The 18,665-nt window shown below is 41.6% G+C and overlaps 1 protein-coding gene across 7 annotated transcripts in view; it reads left to right on the top strand.

Moving 5' to 3' along the window:
- The window catches only part of LOC138742254 (serine/threonine-protein kinase PAK 2-like), a 133,571-nt gene that overhangs the window by 36,320 nt on the left and 78,586 nt on the right, over positions 1 to 18,665 (top strand). Inside the window, exon 2 of one of the 7 annotated variants that reach the window (XM_069896379.1) lies at positions 16,705 to 16,847. The exons of 4 other annotated variants lie outside the window; for them this stretch is intronic. The gene's annotated coding sequence lies outside the window, so the exon portion shown is untranslated. Of the gene's footprint in view, positions 1 to 2,592; positions 2,711 to 16,704; positions 16,848 to 18,665 lie in introns of all 7 variants that reach the window. 2 more of the 7 variants (XM_069896377.1, XM_069896378.1) reach the window with 2 other exon arrangements.

Genomic DNA, 18,665 nt, shown 5'->3' with positions numbered 1-18,665 from the left:
AGTAACCATTTTGGGACTGGGCTCTTTTTCAAGTAACCCGGGGTAGATGGCTGTAGAAGTATTACCATTTAACATTGGTCCAGGTTTTAGTGTCTCAGCATGAGGCAACCTGAAAATGGGACTTTGACCCACCAATTTCCATGAGGACCAAGCAGTCATATGCACTAGTATTAAATCTCTTATCTCCCCATACCACCCAATTTTCCTGCCAACCAACATTCATAAGCCGCTTTCAGGTGACCAGAATACCCCAATGTAAAGTGGAGAACCCTGACCTGAGGAGTACTTGTCCAACCCTCCTCGGGTAGGTGTATTCTCCACTTCCGAGTGCTCCCCCAGGACCTGAAAGCGGACGGGACTATGGCCACAGTCGACAGGAGCCGGCGTTTGCTCCACGGCGCCTCTCCCTGCTGCGGACCTTTCTGGTTCCAGAACAGCGCCTTCAGCGCTGCCACCTGAAAGTCACTTCACACACCCCCGCAGCCGGCTCCGGAGCCGCATTCTCCCAGTTATTCCACCTTAAAGCAGCTATAGTTATTTGCAATAACCAATTCACTTGCCACTTGTGTCTTCTCATGTGAGAGATTTTGGGAGCACCAGGAAAAAACCCTTATCAAAAGGCAGATATACAAATTCCTAACAAATAGCACTGGATCAACCCTCGGTTGTTGGGAATCCAAGGCAGTATCACCAACTGCTGTACCTTTTTCCAGCAGTATTTGGATATTGGCTATTCCATTACTTACATGCATTGGAATGAGCATTTTTGCGGGTATTATAATTTTATGGTGGGAAAATTATTGATGAAACAATGAACATCCTGTTTTCAGACCTGGTCTGCTATCTCAGTAAACTCGATTCTTGTTAAGAGTTGTGATATATTGGGATTTCCTGAATCAAGTGAACTTTGTGCAATTCCTCGAAGTGCTGGAGAAACTCAGCAGTTCACGCAGCATCCAGAGGAAGAAAAAGGCAGTCAGTGTTTTGGGCCTGAGCCTTTTGTCAGAATGGTGCATGATCACCTCCAGCAATTTTGTTTATTGCATTCAATCCCACCATTTGCAGATATCCTTGTTCAACTAAGAAAAAAACTTTGTCACATCTGATCTGCTAGTATGTTGGCCTTTCATTATGGGAGTATTTGAGTATAGGAATGAAGATGCCTTGAAGATATAATTGAAGATGCCTCTTCAATTATACGAGGCCTTGGTGCGAACTGCACCTGGATTATTGTGCACAATTTTGGTCTCATTTCCATAAAATGTAAAAATTATTTTCTGGGTTTGACTGGCTGGAAATGAGGTGAACTAATTTAAGGACTCTTACTTTGCACATTATGTATTACTGAATTTTTTCTGATTTGTACAGTCTGTTTACATTTTTATTTTACATTTCTCCATTTTGTGTATGTATCTTTTCTTGAGTTCAGTATTCTGTATTACAGATTAGTAGAAATTCTACCTGGGCTGCAGGTAAAAGAATGTGATACGTACTCTGACAATAAATCTGAACTTCAACCTGATTCAAATGTCCAGAAGAAGTGTAATTTTTAAGGAATGTGATGAGATTTCTTTGCTCAGTGTTGCAAATTCTGGAACTTTTTTCCCCCTGCTGCATTGTGGAGGCAGTTATTGAGTTAATTCAGAAAAAGGATGATAGTTTTCAAGTTAATAAGAGTGATAATGCATGAAAAAGTGTAAAAACAATCACATGATCCTGATGAAAGACATATGAGGCTTGAAGCACCAAATGGCTTCTGACTGCTTCCATTTTTTGTACATGAGGGAGTTTTCCACATGTTGGCATCTACTTTGTTTTAGTAGAATTCTAGAACACACAATATTCAACATGCATATTCTTTGTGCATTTTTTAAGATCTACAACAAAGCCTTTTTTTAAAACTTGTAGGGCATTTCATATCTTGTAGTGTCCTAAGGCACTCTGCAGAGAAATTGCCTGAGAAAGTTTGGTCAAAAGGGCATCTTTATGGAAGATTTATGGTTTTGAAACCATAGACATTGATGATGATGCAGAGAAATTTGTAGTTAAAAAACAAAAGGAATAGAAAAGAAACAGCCCCTTAGACCAGCTCTCCCATTCAGAATGATTGTGGCCAGCAGTTAATATTGGCACCACACTTGCAAGCACTAACTTCATATCTCTTAATATCCAAAAAAACAAAATCTTTCATTCTTTGCCTTTAAGCATACTCATTACTGAACTTCTGCATTCTACTGATTTACTGTCCTTGCAGGGTTGGTGTTGAAGAAATTTATTCAGACATGATTGGCTGAGCAATTTCTTTGGGACTGCATGCAGTGAACTGGGATTCACTGGTAGGGTGTTGTGCTGATGGCTGGCCCCGCCTTCCAGCTCCGTCTCCATCTGCCCACATATAACCTTGTTTCACGCCTAAACCCAGAACCCTTCTGTTGAACCCTACCCTTAGTTATAAACTAATAAAAGCATTTGTTATCCCTCCAGTCGTGAAAGCTTTTATTCACGCTACAATTTTATTAGCTTATTCCCTAATGATGGAAGTGCTACTCAAGCCTGATTTGCTACTAATAGACCCTCTGTCCCCCAACGCAGCTGAGGAGTTCACATACTGGCTAGACTGCTTCCAGGCCTACCTGAATGCGACCAGAGACTTCTTCCACTCTGATGAACTCAGGAGATCCACACTCATTTTGAGGGTAGGAACGAAAGGGTATGCACTCATTAAGGACCGCTCTACGTATGATGCTGCCATCGAGGTGTTGAAGCTAGGTATCTGAAGTCACAGAACAAGGTCCTAGTGAGGAACCGACTTGCTCTATGTCGCCAGCGACCAGGATCTGTGGATGTTTGCTAAGCAGTGCTTTACTGAGAGTTTCATAGACTCACAGACTGTGCAAAAGCACCTGAAGATGTATCCTTTTAATAACCACATATTTCTCATGTCATGATCACATTCTACGCATGAAAAAAACATTGTATAGTACATCTGTTGTTCGAAGGGGGGAAATTCTGTTAATTTTGATTGTATATTCTTGATGAACTGTGTGTTCCAGTGTTGTTGGGTCTGGACTTCCTGTGTCTTCTTAAAAGCGTGACCTTGGAGTATTCTGGTCCCCTTCCCCTGTAACGGTTCGGAATGGAGGGCCCCTAAAATCAGAACCCACATGCTGCCTCTTCACGCTAATATCGACCCTTCTCATCCTCTTCCTGAATCTGTCTGCAGACTGCGAGCCCATTGCTATTAAGAGCAGGAGGTACAGCTCAGCAGACAGAGTTTATAAAGTCAGAGACTCAGCCCCTGTGGAGGAGGGTAACATCAAGCCTAGCACCAGCCCATGGAGAGCACAAGTGGTGGTAGTTAAGGGGAAAAACCAGTTCAGGCTAGTAATTGACTATAGCCAAACCATTAATTGGTGCACACTCCTGGACGCATACTCCCTCCCTCAAATTTCAGATGTGGTGCATGATATTACATAGTATCGGGTCTGTTCGACCATCGACCTGAAAGCTGCCCATCACCAGCTGCCAATCCATTCTGAGGACCATCCATGTACAGCATTTGAGGCTAGCAGTCATCTCTATCAATTCTGGAGGGGCCTGTTTGGTATTACTAACAGGGTTTCTATCTTCCAGAGGCAGATGGACAATGGTGGACGAGTATGGGTTGAAGGCTACTTTCCCCTACCTCAATAATGTCACCATCTGTGGCCACACCTTGGAAGACCATGACGCCAAACTTCAGAGTTTTCTCCATGTGATGAGAGCCCTGAACATCACTTATAACTCTGACAAGTGTGTGTTCAGTACTAAATGCCTGGCTATCCTTGGCTACATGGTGGAGAATGGCATCATAGACCCTGATCCCAATAGGATTTTCCCCCTGTTAGAGCTCCCCATCCCTGGGATCACAAAGGCTTTGAAGAGATGTCAGGGGTTTTTCTCATATTATGTCCAGTGGATCCCTCAATACACTGATAAAGTTTGCCCCCTCTTAAAAACCACTAATTTCCCTCTCTCGGCTGAAGCCCAAATGGCTTTTAACTACCTCCAAAACCACACAGTGAAAGCCGCCATGCACGCGGTGGACGAGAATGTACCTTTCCAAGTGGAAAGTGACGCTTCGGATGTAGCCCTGGCTGCTACGTTCAACCCAGCAGGCAGGCTGGTTGCATTTTTTCACGAACATTTCAAGGCCACGATATCCAGAACCCATCGGTGGAAAAGGAGGCTCAAGCCATTGTAGAAGGCGTAAGGCACTGGAGATGCTACCTGGCTGGTAGAAGATTTACACTCCTCACTGACCAGTGCTCAATTTCATTCATGTTCAGAAACATCAAGAGAGGCAAAATCAAGAATGGCAAAATTGCTATGTGGAGGATCAAACTGTCCGCCTACAGTTATGACATTGCCTATCAACCAGGAGCTCTTAATGCCTTGTCCAGAGGCATGGCCAACTGCGGGCTATGCATAATGAGCTCTGCCATCCAGGGGGGTCACCCGCATGGCTCATTTTGTCAAGGCGCGCAATCTGCCCTACTACATCAGGGAAATGACCAGGTCTGCATGGAGTGCAAGCCAGACTTCTTTCATCTCGCATAAGTGCACCTGATCAAGTCATCCAGGCCCTTTGAATGGCTCAGCGTTGATTTTAAGGGACCTCTCCCCTCCACGAATGGAAAAACCTTCTTCCTCTCTGCCATTGACAAGTACTCCCACTTCCCATTTGCCTTTCCATGCCCAGATGCATCCAATTTGTCTGTTTTGAAGGACCTAGATTCCATTTTCACTCTGTTCGGGTATTCCAGCTATATCCATAGTGACTGGGGCTCATCCTTTGAGTGACGAGCTGCATCAGTACCTGCTGGTGAGGGCCATCGCAACCAGCAGGACTTCTAGCTACAACCCCCGGGGGAATGGGCAGGTTGAAAAGGAGAATGCCATGGTCTGGAAGGCTGTCAAACCGCTCCTGAAGTCAAAAGACCTTCCAGACTCATGTCCTTCCTATGGCGCTGCACTCTATCAGGTTCCTACTATGTACTGCAACCAATGCTACTCCTCGTGGGCTTCTATTCACCTTCGAAAGAAGGTAGCATTGGGATCTACACTCCCAGTCTGGCTCACTACTCTTAGTCCAGTCCTTCTCAGGAAGCACATGAGGAGAAGCGAGACTGACCCCCTGGTGGAAAGGGTGAAACTGCTCCACGCCAACCCCATGTACTTCTTGGAGTACCCAGATGGCAGGGAGGACACCATCTTCATCAGGGACCTGGCACCCGCCGGAACATAGGGGCCCTGCAAGCCACGGAGCTCATTCTCGCCGCCCCCAGTCGGGGCCTTGGGGGATCCGGTTCAGAAGGAAAGTGCAACCCCCTCCATCATCAAGCCAAGACCCAGCCCGCTTCTCTCCTCTCTCACAAGGGGATCAGGGAACACAAGGAGTCCAAGCTCCCCCTGGTGCTAAGGCACTCCACCAGTATCTCCAGGCCCTGGACTGCTTAAACTTGTAGATTTGTAAATAACTGTATATTTTTTTAAACCACTTGTTCTGAACCCATGTTCTATGTCTTCAGAGAATTTAGTCTCTAATTCTACAGGAAGGGGTGAATGCAGTGAACTGGAATTCACTAGTAGGGTGTTGTGCTGATGGCTGGCCCCGCCTCCCAGATCTGTCCCCATCTGCTCATATATAACCCTGGTTTCCTGCCTAAACCCAGAACTCTTCTGAAGACCACTGTTGAACCCTGCCCTTAGTTATAAGCCAATAAAAGCGTTGGTTCTCCCTCCAGTCATGAGAGCTTTTATTCAATGAGTTCTAGACATGCAGTGTGGGGTGTATCATCCCTGCATCTACCCTCCAAGAATTTAGTATATTTCAATTAAATGTAAAATCTAGAAAATATAGGCCGATTCTGCTTCATTCTTGCCTCAAAGGGCAGCTCTCCTTACTGTTTCAGAATAAATCTGAGTGTTCTTGTAAATTCTCTCTGATTAGTAATATCTTCTTTCTTTGTGGAGCTCAGACCTGCACATAATACCAGTAGTCTCACCATTGCAAGAAGTATCGGTTTGTTCTCTCTTCCTTTTTGCAAGAATGTTGTAATCCTAATTGCTTCCCGTTCCTAAATGTTAACTTGATTTTTTTTCTGCAAGTACACCTGGGTCTCTTTGAACAAGAGAACTTTCCAGTTTATTACCATTTGAAAAGAATATTTTTTTAATATCCCAGTGGATGACATTACAATGTTTCACATATGTAGTAAATTTGACATCCTCACTCATTCAGTTAGCTGGTCAAAATCTCACTGAAACTCCTTGCAATTCATGCTGCCACCTTGCTTTGTTTAATCAGAAAAATTGGGAATGATCCCTAACATTGTAACCTGCAGCAGTTCATTAATAAATTCTCCCAATCTGCAAATGACTGCATAAATCCTCCCTTGATTAACATCTATTAACCAATCTTCAGCCAGATATTGCACTCAATCTTGTGTTCAATTTTTGTTTATTAATATCTTGTAAGGGTTTATGAAAATTCAAATATATTACATTCACTGATTTTTCTTTTTTTCTAGTTATACCCTCAAGATATTATGTTGAATTTGTCAAATGATTTCCTCTCCTAAATCCACATTGATTCTGCCTAAACCTATTATGTTCACCGCGACTCATGACCATTTCTTCAATAGGTCTTCAGTTCCTTGTTTTCTCTTTCTTAAACGTGAAAGAAAGCAGAATTGGAGGAACAAAAATAATTGGTGTTCCAGGGCTGAGTGTGTATCAGAGATGGAAGCAACCAAGACAACAGTGATTTGAAATCATGGGTCTGAATTTTGTCAGCAAGGTTTCACTTGAAGGAGTTGTTGAACACAGGTTGTGTGCTGAAACAGGCAGCAGATGATCTCAGCTTTGCATTGTGTGGAACAAGAGTGGCAGGTCAAGAACATTGAAATTTATTCAAGCCTAAGGTGAGAGGCATTATGGAATTATACAGCATGCAAACAGGCCTTTTGGTTTCACCAGTCCTCACTGACCAAAATGTCCCACCTGCCTGCGTTTGACCCATATCCCTCTAAACCTATCCAATTCACATAGGTTCATTTTTTTTCTTAAACGTTGCAATATAGAACTTCAATCACATCCATGCACTCACCACCCTCTTTTTAAAAAAAAAGTTTCTCTTCAGATTCCTGTTAAATGTTCTTTTCCCCTCCCCTGTCACCTTAAACACATGTCATCTGGTTACTGGTTTCCCTACTCGAGTCAAAAAACGCTGTTGACCTGATATTTTCCTCATGAAGGTTTCAGCAGGAGAGGAACTGAAGGCAAAGTTAGAGAAATGAGTTGAGGTGAAATAGGCAGTCTTCCTGTGTATGCACATTCCTGAAGTTCATGGGATGAAATCAAATTTATTGCAGCAAAACATCCCCAACCCTTTCTCGTAGCCCTATAAACTCTTTCCCCTTGAAGTGTTTTATTTTTCTTTCTTTTCTGCAATTTTTCATCATGTGTAATTTGTAAGCTACAGTTCCCCCTGTCATTTCCCCTCTTTCATGTCATAGTTATTCAGCATGAGAACAGTCTCTTCAGCCCTTCCTATCCCAGGTAAACATCATTGCTATGATCTGTACTAATCCTGTTTCCCACCACTCACCCTGTAGCCTTGTCATAGGATTCCTGATGCTATTTAAAATCTGTAAATCTAGAAATGCAACCTGCTTCTACCATCATCTTCTAGTTTTCAACAAAATCTTTACCTCCCCTCTCCCTTTCCTCCAAATTGTCTCCTCTGGTCATGGACATCTCTGTTAAGTGTAGATATTTCTTACTGTCCAGTATATCCTTTTCATATTTTTGAATACCTCATCAGTTCAGCTCTCTGACATCTGAATCGGAATCAGGATTTATTATCATGAACAAATCATGAAATTCAGTGTTTTGCGGCAGCGTTGTAGTACAAATAGATATAACCACCTTACAACATTAGTATGTATTCAAAAAATAACAATTTTAGTGCACTAGAAATAAAACCGTGTCTTAGGTTCATTGATTATTCAGGAATCTGATGGCAGCAGTTAAGAAGCTGTCATTGTGCCATTGAATGCTCATCTTTAGGTTCCTGTACCTTTTTCCCAATGAAGAGGTGTTGACTTGGGTGGTGTGGGGTCTTTGAGGATAGAGGTTTTTTTTTTAAGACACTGCCTCATGTAGATGTCCTCGATGGAGTGGCCTGGTGCCTGTGATGTTGCAGGCTGAGTTAACAACCCTCTGGAGCTTATTCTTGTTTTGAGAGTTGATGCCTCTGTACCAAACAGTGATGCAGCCAGCCAGAATGATCTCCATGGTACATCTGTCACATAGTCTTCTGTGACATCTCACGAAGTGTAGCCGCTGATGAGCCTTCTTGTGATTGCATGAATGTGGATGCTCCAGGACAGATCCTTGGAGATGTTGATACACAGGAATTTCAAGTTCTTGAACCCTCTCCACTACTGAGCCCTCGATGAGGACTGGGACATGTTCCCTTGACTTCCTCCTGAAGTCCACAATCATCTCCTTGGTTTTGCTGATGTTGAGTGCAAGGTGTTGTTGTTACACCATTCAACAAGCTGATCTATCTCCCTCCTGCACGCTTCCTCATTGCCGTTTGTGATTCTGTCGACAACTGTGGTGTCATTGGCAAACTTAGAGATGGCATTCGGTGCTTTAAAGCAAATGCAAACAGCCACTCACTGTTGAAATGCTCTGTCTTGTGCAACATCCTGGTCAATCTCCTCTGCAGCCTTTCCAGTGCTTCCTCTCTGGTGATTAAAACTGCACATGTACTTCATCTATGACCTAACTAATGTTTATAAAGTTGTGCTATCATTTTCCTGCTCTTGTATTTGATGATCTGTCGAATTAATGCAAGTATCCAATGTGCTGGGTTAAGTTAAACATCTTTGTCTGTACTGTGCTGCCAGGGATACTTGAACGTGTGTACCATAGTCTGTGTTCCTCAGTACTTCCTCATGTCTTCCATTCATTGTGGCCTTGTTAGTCCTCCAAAAATGTAATACCTCAGATTTTGCAGCATTAAATTCCATCTTCTATTTCTCTGCCCACAGTCCAACTAATCTGTTGTTTCAAAGCCAGACAGCTTTCTCACAAAATAAAACAGCACCACTTGTCATGAATTACAAGGAATCCAATTGTTTCAACCATATTTTCACAATGGAACCATGGCAAAGGCCATTTTGCAAACTGAGCATCAACCACATCAGTGAAAATACTTTGGGCAATCTCTTAATGCTGATTATCCCTGCTGAAGTGAAAACTTAACACTTGTACCTCAATTTTATTTTGATGGATTATCTACTTTTGATGACTGTTCCTTGCAAATACTATTACACATTTTTTTTTTTAAATGAACTACTGTTCAATTGCAGCAAGTTGTAATTTTGATGCATATGTACATTTTACACTATTTGGCAATAAACATTATCAATTGTATCTTGCCAACCACGAATAAAAAAATGTGAATGTGTGAATAGGGTATTATGCTTTTAGTTAAATGAGTAAGGATGAGAGGAAAATAAACACTAGTGTGATCCTTATATGTGGTATGTTTTACTGAAATTGTCAAGTGCAACCTCAACAGCATGGACCTCTAATTCCTACATTGAGGGAAACTGTCATTTACCTGTTGTCTTTTATTTTCATCCAACTGCACGAAAACCAACAAGGTCGGGTCAGATACAGAAATGAGCTCTCTGAACCCTTCTCCATTAACAATGGCGTGAAGCAAGGCTGTGTTCTCGCACCAACCCTCTTTTCAATCTTCTTCAGCATGTTGCTGAACCAAGCCATGAAAGACCTCAACAATGAAGACGCTGTTTACATCCGGTACCGCACGGATGGCAGTCTCTTCAATCTGAGGCGCCTGCAAGCTCACACCAAGACACAAGAGAAACTTGTCCGTGAACTACTCTTCGCAGACGATGCCGCTTTAGTTGCCCATTCAGAGCCAGCTCTTCAGCACTTGACGTCCTGTTTTGCGGAAACTGCCAAAATATTTGGCCTGGAAGTCAGCCTGAAGAAAACTGAAGTCCTCCATCAGCCAGCTCCCCACCATGACTACCAGCCCCCCAACATCTCCATCGGGCACACAAAACTCAAAACGGTCAACCAGTTTACCTATCTCGGCTGCACCATTTCATCAGATGCAAGGATCGACAACGAGATAGACAACAGACTCGCCAAGGCAAATAGCGCCTTTGGAAGACTACACAAAAGAGTCTGGAAAAACAACCAACTGAAAAACCTCACAAAGACAAGCGTATACAGAGCCGTTGTCATACCCACACTTCTGTTCGGCTCCGAATCATGGGTCCTCTACCGGCATCACCTACGGCTCCTAGAACGCTTCCACCAGCGTTGTCTCCGCTCCATCCTCAACATTCATTGGAGCGCTTTCATCCCTAACGTCGAAGTACTCGAGATGGCAGAGGTCGACAGCATCGAGTCCACGCTGCTGAAGATCCAGCTGCGCTGGGTGGGTCACATCTCTAGAATGGAGGACCATCGCCTTCCCAAGATCGTGTTATATGGCGAGCTCTCCACTGGCCACCGTGACAGAGGTGCACCAAAGAAAAGGTACAAGGACTGCCTAAAGAAATCTCTTGGTGCCTGCCACATTGACCACCGCCAGTGGGCTGATATCGCCTCAAACCGTGCATCTTGGCGCCTCACAGTTTGGCGGGCAGCAACCTCCTTTGAAGAAGACCGCAGAGCCCACCTCACTGACAAAAGGCAAAGGAGAAAAAACCCAACACCCAACCCCAACCAACCAATTTTCCGCTGCAACCGTGTCTGCCTGTCCCGCATCGGACTTGTCAGCCACAAACGAGCCTGCAGCTGACGTGGACATTTACCCCCTCCATAAATCTTCATCCGCGAAGCCAAGCCAAAGAAAAACATACATGACATCACATACAACCCTGAGGTTCATGTTTCTGTGGGTGAAGCAGAATTACCACTTATTGGTAGTGTAAACAAATAATGTAGATAAACTGAATAAAGAGAATTTTTAAAAATCAATAAAATGCACAAGTAAGAGTCCTTAAATGAGTCTCTCATTTGAGTTTTCTGTTGAGGAGTCTGATGGTAGAGGGAGAGCAGCTGTTCCTGAACCTGGTGGTGCAAGTCTTGTGGCACCGATGCCTCTTTCCTTTCCTTTTTTTTAAAAATTTTTTTATTTTTCACACCATAAATCACATTAGCCATGATATACACTATTTCTTTTTCACACATATACAGTGACTTTTTCTCCCCCCCACCTTTCCTCCCAAACCACCCCCCCACCCCCCCCTCTCATCCATTTTAGGTATACAATCTAGGTTGCTTTAAGCCAGTCAGACAATGTTGTCATTCAACAAAATTACACCAGAAATTCTACTGAGTCCATTCTTTTCTTTCCTTCTCCTTCCATCAACTTAGGTAATGTTTGTCCCCGGTAGGTTTTCGCTAATGTAAGGCTCCTATACTTGTTCGAATATTTCAATATTATTTCTTAACCAATATGTTATTTTTTCTAATGGAATACATTTATTCATTTAAATTTGGTAGTTTCTTCCTTTTAATTTGGTTATGTATTCCATTAATATTTAAAGACATACAGTTCAGCGTAGCCCTTTTATATTTTGTTTATCTTCTCTTTCCGTTTTTCCATCATTACCTTTCCTCCTTTTCCATTTCTGTTTTCTTATTTTCAACTCTTTATAAGACAACATTCCTACAACATCCAACATTTTCCTTATTCTCCTATTTCTATCTTATTTATCCCCAATCTCCCCTTCACCTCCTGAGTTGTCCTTTATCCCTTGTCGGACAACCACATCTCCCCTCTCCATTTGGATTTGCGAATCCTCTCGCAAGCGTCAACTGATTTTGCAGTGACTGCTATTTCCCCCCACCCCGCCTCCCCCAGAAAAGATTTCACTTTTCATATGTCACAAAGGTCACTCTTTTAATTCCCTCCTTATTCTCTCTATTCCATTACCTTTCCTTATTAATTCTTGTCTATACTATCTATATTTTCCTCTAAGTACAGATACATTCATGTATGCTCATTGTCTCTATTCCCTCTTATACCTCTTTACTCGCATACATATCAATCGTGATCATTTTTACTCTCATTACCCGTCTTCATCCCTCAGTCTATTTTTGTCTTTACCCACATACATATCAATCGTGATCATTTTAACTCTCATTACCCGTCTTCCTCCCTCAGTCTATTTTTGTAATTGTTCTGCAAATTTTCGTGCTTCTTCTGGATCCGAGAATAGTCTGTTTTGTTGTCCTGGAATAAATATTTTCAATACCGCTGGATGCTTTATACCCTTTATACCCTTTCTTCCATAAAATCGCCTTTGCTGTATTGAACTCTTTTCTCTTCTTTAGGAGTTCAAAACTTATATCTGGATAAATGAAGATTTTTTGCCCTTTATACTCCAGTGGTTTGTTGCCCTCTCTTACTTTTTCCATTGTCTTCTCCAGTACCTTTTCTCTTGTAGTATATCTTAGGAATTTTACTACAATAGATCTTGGTTTTTGTTGTGGTTGTGGTTTAGAGGCCAATACTCTATGTGCCCTTTCTATTTCCAATTCTTGCTGTAGTTCTGGACATCCTAGGGTCTTAGGGATCCACTCTTTTATAAACTCCCTCATATTCTTGCCTTCTTCATCTTCCTTAAGGCCCACTATCTTTATGTTATTTCTTCTGTTATGGTTTTCCATTGTATCTATTTTTTGAGCTAGTAGTTCTTGTGTCTCTTTAGTTTTTTTATTAGATTTCTCCAATTTCTTTTTTAAGTCTTCTACCTCCATTTCTGCTGCTACTGCCCGCTCTTCCATCTTGTCCATTTTTTTCCCATTTCTGTTAAGGTCATCTCCATTTTATTTATTTTTCTCTTCTGTGTTGTTTATTCTTTTTCTTAAATCCTTAAATTCCTGTGTTTGCCATTCTTTAAATGACTCCATGTATCCTTTAATAAGAGCAAGTATATCCTTTACCTTGCCTTTCTTTTCTTCTTCTATTTCACCATACTCTTCCTCTTCTTCTTCCTCTGGGTTGGCCATCTGTTGTTTCTTTGTTGCCCTTTCCTCCTCTTCTTTCTTGTTTCTATTGTCTTCTGTGGTCTCTTCTTGCTGCAGGTATTCTGCAGCTGTCGTTGCCGGCTGTGGAGATCGACTCCCCAGCTGGTCCCCCCTCCCGTCGGTGTGTTTTTTTTCATGCGCGGTTGCGCACTTTTACTCGGCTCTGCGAGCCATTTTTGTAGTCCATTATTTACCGACCTGAGGGAGCGGGTCTCTCTCTCCGCAGCGGGCCTCTTCGGACAGGTAAGGCCTTCACCTTTTTCCTCCTTTGTCTTCTCTTCCTCTCTTCTTACCGTTGCTTTCGATTTTTCTTTTTTTGTCGCCATCTTCTTTCCACCTTTATACTCACTTTTCTGTAACTTTTATTTCTGTGCCTTTGTGTTTTCTCTTGTTTTTCCCGACTTTTCTGGAGAGGGCTGGAGTTCACCGTCCGGCCACTACTCCATCACATGACTCCCCCCGATGCCTCTTTCCTGATGGCAGGAATGAGAACAGAGTTTGTGCTGGGTGGTATGGATCGTTGATGATTGCTGCTGTCCTCCAATAGGAGTGTTCCCTGTAGATATTCTTACTAGTGGGGAGGGAGTTGCTTGTGATGTCCTGGACTGTGTGCACTATCTTTTGGAGGGCTTTACGCTTGGTTATTGGTGTCCCCATACCACACAGTGATGCAGCCGGTCAGCACACTTAACTGCACAAGTCAGTAGAAATTTGCCAGGGTTTCTGATGTCATACCAAACCTCCACAAACTCCTGAGGAAGTAGAGCTACTGATGTGCTTTCTTCATGATGCCATTAATGTGTTGGGTCCAGAAAAATCCTCCAAGACAGTGACTTCCAATTTCTTCACCCTTTCCATCTCTGATTTCCCACTGGATTGTATACCTCTGGTTTTTCTTTCTTGAAGACAATAATCAGCTCCATAGTTTTGGTGACAATGAATCCAAGGTTGTTGTTGGTGCACCATTCAGCCAAGTTTTCACTCTCCCTCCTGTACGCTGACTCATCACCTTTCTTTATACAACCCACTACTGTGGGATCATCAGCACATTTGTAGATCTTAACTGCAGATGTAACAAGTTCAGCACATGCAGAGAAGACATGATAGGAGACTTGATGGAATTTTTCTGACCTCAAAGTACATCAGGTTTTGTTCTCTTATAGCACAAAGATATCAGCTGATGGTTAAATAGTTTCAGTAGTGAAACAGACATGGTTTACTTCAATGTTTTAGATGAGACAAATGGTTCGATAGAATCATGTATTTACAATGGAAGCACATTTTAATCTATAAGACCATCAGAGACCTTTGAGACAAAATAGTTTAAATTTTTTTTATTTTTCACACTATGAACCATACTGACCAAAATACACACAAACATTTCCCTCTTGAATATACACAGTGTCATTTTCTCCCCTTTTCCACTTCCCTCCCTCCTTCACCCCCCCTCCCCACCCACTCAATGTTCAACATATGAATCATTAAACAATGTCATCACACAATGAAAATAAACAAGAAATTTTTGTCATCCACTTTTACATACTGGGTCAATTCATTTCGTCGTCTTCTCCTTCTGTCATTTTAGGTGGTGGTCCGCGGTAGGACTTCTCTGTCATGTTCCGTGTACGGTTCACAAATTTGTTCGAATACTGTGATGTTATTTCCTAAATTATATGTTATTTTTTCCAATGGAATACGTTTATTCATTTCTATGTACCATTGCTGTATTCTCAGGCTATCTTCTAATTTCCAGGTTGACATAATACATTTTTTTGCTACAGCTAAGACTATCATAATAAATCTTTTTTGAGCTCCATCCAAATCGAGTCCAAATTCTTTATTTCTTATATTACTTAGAAGAAAGATCTCTGGATTTTTTGGTATGTTGCTTTTTGTGATTTTTCTTAATACCTGATTTAGATCTTCCCAAACCTTTTCTACTTTCTCACATGCCCAAATTGCCTGTACTGTTGTTCCCGTTTCCTTCTTACAGCGAAAACATCTGTCTGATACTGTTGGGTCCCATTTATTTAACTTTTGGGGTGTGATGTATAGCCTGTGTAACCAATTATATTGTATCATGCGTAACCTCGTGTTATTGTATTTCTCATAGTTTCGGAGCATAGCTTTTCCCATGTTTCATTCTTTATGTTTAGATCTTGTTCCCATTTTTGTTTGGGTTTACAGCTTGTTTCCTCATTCTCGTTTGCAGTTTGATGTACATGTTTGTTATAAATCTTTTAACTATCATTGTGTCTGTAATCACATCCTTCTGGTAACCTCAGCCTGCTTCTCAATTTGTCCTTCAAGTAATTTTTTCAGTTGGTGGTATGCAAACATTGTACCGTGAGTTATACCATATTTGCACTTCATTTGTTCAAAAGATAATAATTTAATTCCCAAAAAACAATTTTCTATTCTTTTGATTCCTTTTCTCTCCCATTGAGACAAAATAGTTCACATCATTATCTGAAAGCTTCTGAGGACGACAACCCAAGATGCTCAAAATTACATTATGATGACTGGGGACACAAGCACAAAGTATTCATTGGCAGCTCAAATTCTCCAATAACCACCTTTAATGTGTGAAGTGGTTAAAATAATCAATCTGGAATCTTGTTCTGTGTCACAATAGTGCAAAAAAGCCTTGGATAAAGTGAATTGAGCTAGAGAATCCAATAACCCATTGTACTCCTGCATAACAGACTATAGATCTTGTTTCTATTTTGGAATGAAATATATCTATCAGGTAATGCTATGGATTAGGGTAATGTTATGGAATACCTATAGTCAGTTACTTTGAAATGCATTCACATTTATATGAAGTAAATATGATGGACAATTTGTGCACAAGATTCCACAAATTGTTTCATATATTGTTTTTAATCACATGGTGGAAAGGTAAATGTGTTCCAAGACACCAGTATGAACACCTTTTACTTGCTTTGAAGAGGGATCCTTCATATTCTGCTAAGAGCACATAGAAGATTTCTACTTAATTGGGAGTGGGACTTGCTGGGAATTGTAGTAATAGTTGAGTCATCCAGTGCAGTTAGCAACTCAATGTGACCGAGTTGCAGCATTGATTGCAGAATCACTGAAGTGTGCTGATAGTTGTATTTCCTTTGTCATCCCTTTGAAAGTATTAACACGTGAACTCCTTATTTCTTGCATCTTTTTTCACCACTCCCGTGCCAACATGTCTGTCCATGGCTTCATGCACTGCCAGAGACCACCTGCACTCGACAAACAGGTGGCATTGACATTAACTTCAACTGTTTCTGTTGGGCCCTTACACTGTCTCTCCCTATTTCCCTATTCCTGTCTCCTTTCAGCTTTTTTTTCTCTTCTACCCTCTCACCCACATTCACCTATGACCTCTTACCTGTGCTCATCCCCGCCCCCTCCCCCACTGTTTTATTCAGGCATATGCCTGCTTTTTGGTCCTACCTTGACGAAGGGCTCAGGTGCGAAACATTGATTATATACTTTCACCTCCTGCTGAGTTTCTCCATAATTTTTGGGTATTAAACTAATTTTTTGAATCCCCTTTTTTTGCAAACTATATAGCTTCTGAAGCAAGAGACATATGAGAGACTGCAGATGCTGGAATATAGAGAAACAAACAATCTGCTGGAGAAACTCAATGGGTTGAACTGCCTCAATAAGAGAAAAAAGAATGGTCGATGATTCTCCAGGAACCTTTCATCGAGGTATGACATGACTTGAAAGGTTCTGGCCTGAAGTATTGAAGATTTATTTCCCTATCAATGCTGCATGATCAAAAGTTTCTCCAGCGAGATCTTTGGTTCTCTCCACTGAAGCAGATTTGATTATCTGTCCTGAAGGTAGTAGTTTTGAAGGAAATGCTGAATCATTAATTCACAGGTTGTGGTGACTAGCAGTTCTCTTGCTGATGGCCCACTTTCCTTTTGTATGTGAGGCTTTGAGCTGCTTGATTTGTTATGAGTAGTCTGATGGACAGGTCTCCTCGATATGTCAAACTGTAGAAACAGGCCATTTGGCACAACACATCCATTCCAACCAGTGGGAACTCATCTGTATTAACCTCATCTTCCAACATTTCCCAAAATCTCTGTGCTTTGGTGATTCAAGTGGTTGTCTGGACACTTCAATACTGTTCTTAGTTGTTACCAGGAGCTCTTTGTACATGCTTTAGTCATGATACATACTTGAGTTTCAGGTGAACATGCCTTTTCATTTTGCTTTGCCAAGAGAGCTGCGAATCTATGGAATTCTCTGCCCAAGAGACTGCTTCATTAAATATAGTTAGAACAGAGATGAAATTTTAATAGCAGAGGAATTTGGGGTGATTCGGCAAATGCAGATATGTGGAGTTGAGTCCACAACTAGATCAGCCATGATCTTATTAAATGGCAGGGAATGTTTGACCGGCCCAGTGTCTTCCTGCTCTTATTTCTTATGTGTGACCTTTTCAACTTGCATGATGGTTTGACCAACTGACTGGGTTGATGGGCCTCCTTGACAGACTGGTTCAAACTTGAGTTTGTGTGAGGATGCCATCATTTTGAAGTCGTTTGCTGCTTGACTTCCTTAAAGGGCTTTTGTTAAACACTTAGTTTTTATAACAATCATGTGTTTTCATCATTAAGCCAACCACTGGATTTCTGTTTCAATAAATTAAAATTCTTAGTCTATCTTGTTCAGATTGAGGTTCAGTTTCATCTGATCTAGATTAATTGATCTAGTTTTCTGCATTCCTCGTTCATCAGTATCCTTTGCTGCCTTCATACCAGTGCAAAATTAAACTTAATGTGACTAATCATTTTGCATCTTACTGAAACAGGAATGTGTGGTTTCTTCACATTGTCCTCATGGTATTGTCAGCACCAAAAAAGACTGGTTTGAGAACAGACAGGATTCAATGCGACTCTTCTTGGCTGCTTCCTCTGTTTCTGTTCAGTAACTGACAGGAAAGCATGCCTTTAGATGTGGTTAAGCCACTGCAAGTAATGTGTTTAATTAACAGTTTATCGTGACTGTCTGCAGTCTGGAATAAGTGATGATGGTGTAAATTCTCAAGATGTCTGGCATGCTCAATTTTGCGTTTCACAGGCAATTAAAACTTTAAATATATTAGCTGTTAACAAAATTATAAATAACTCAGTCAATGACATTTTAAAACTCTTCCAAGGCTGATAATTTGTGTTGGATTTTTTAGAGTGTGCCTGTTATTCAATCCTTAAGTTGATCAGGCTGGTTTTGTGTATGCTACGAATACATTATTTCATCAAGCATTTGAGCAACTTTGAATTAAATGCCTCATCTGGTGCCTCAGTTCCAGAGACCCAGGTTCAATCCTGATAACTGGTGTCATTTGTAAAGAGTTTGTGCATTTTCCCTGTGCCCTTGTGGGTTTCTTTGAGGTGCTCTGATTTCCTGCTACATCACAAGCATATGAAGATCATAGGTTTTAATTGGCTGGTGTGTACTACTGCAGTGTAGCTGGGTAGAACATTGAGGGCATGGAAAGAGTAAAATGGGTCAGG

Source organism: Narcine bancroftii, chromosome 9 (assembly GCF_036971445.1).
Source record: "Narcine bancroftii isolate sNarBan1 chromosome 9, sNarBan1.hap1, whole genome shotgun sequence".
In the NCBI taxonomy this organism is placed as follows: Eukaryota; Metazoa; Chordata; class Chondrichthyes; order Torpediniformes; family Narcinidae; genus Narcine; species Narcine bancroftii.
The sequence above is the reverse complement of the archived record's forward strand: the minus strand, read 5'-3'. Positions and strand labels throughout refer to the sequence as shown.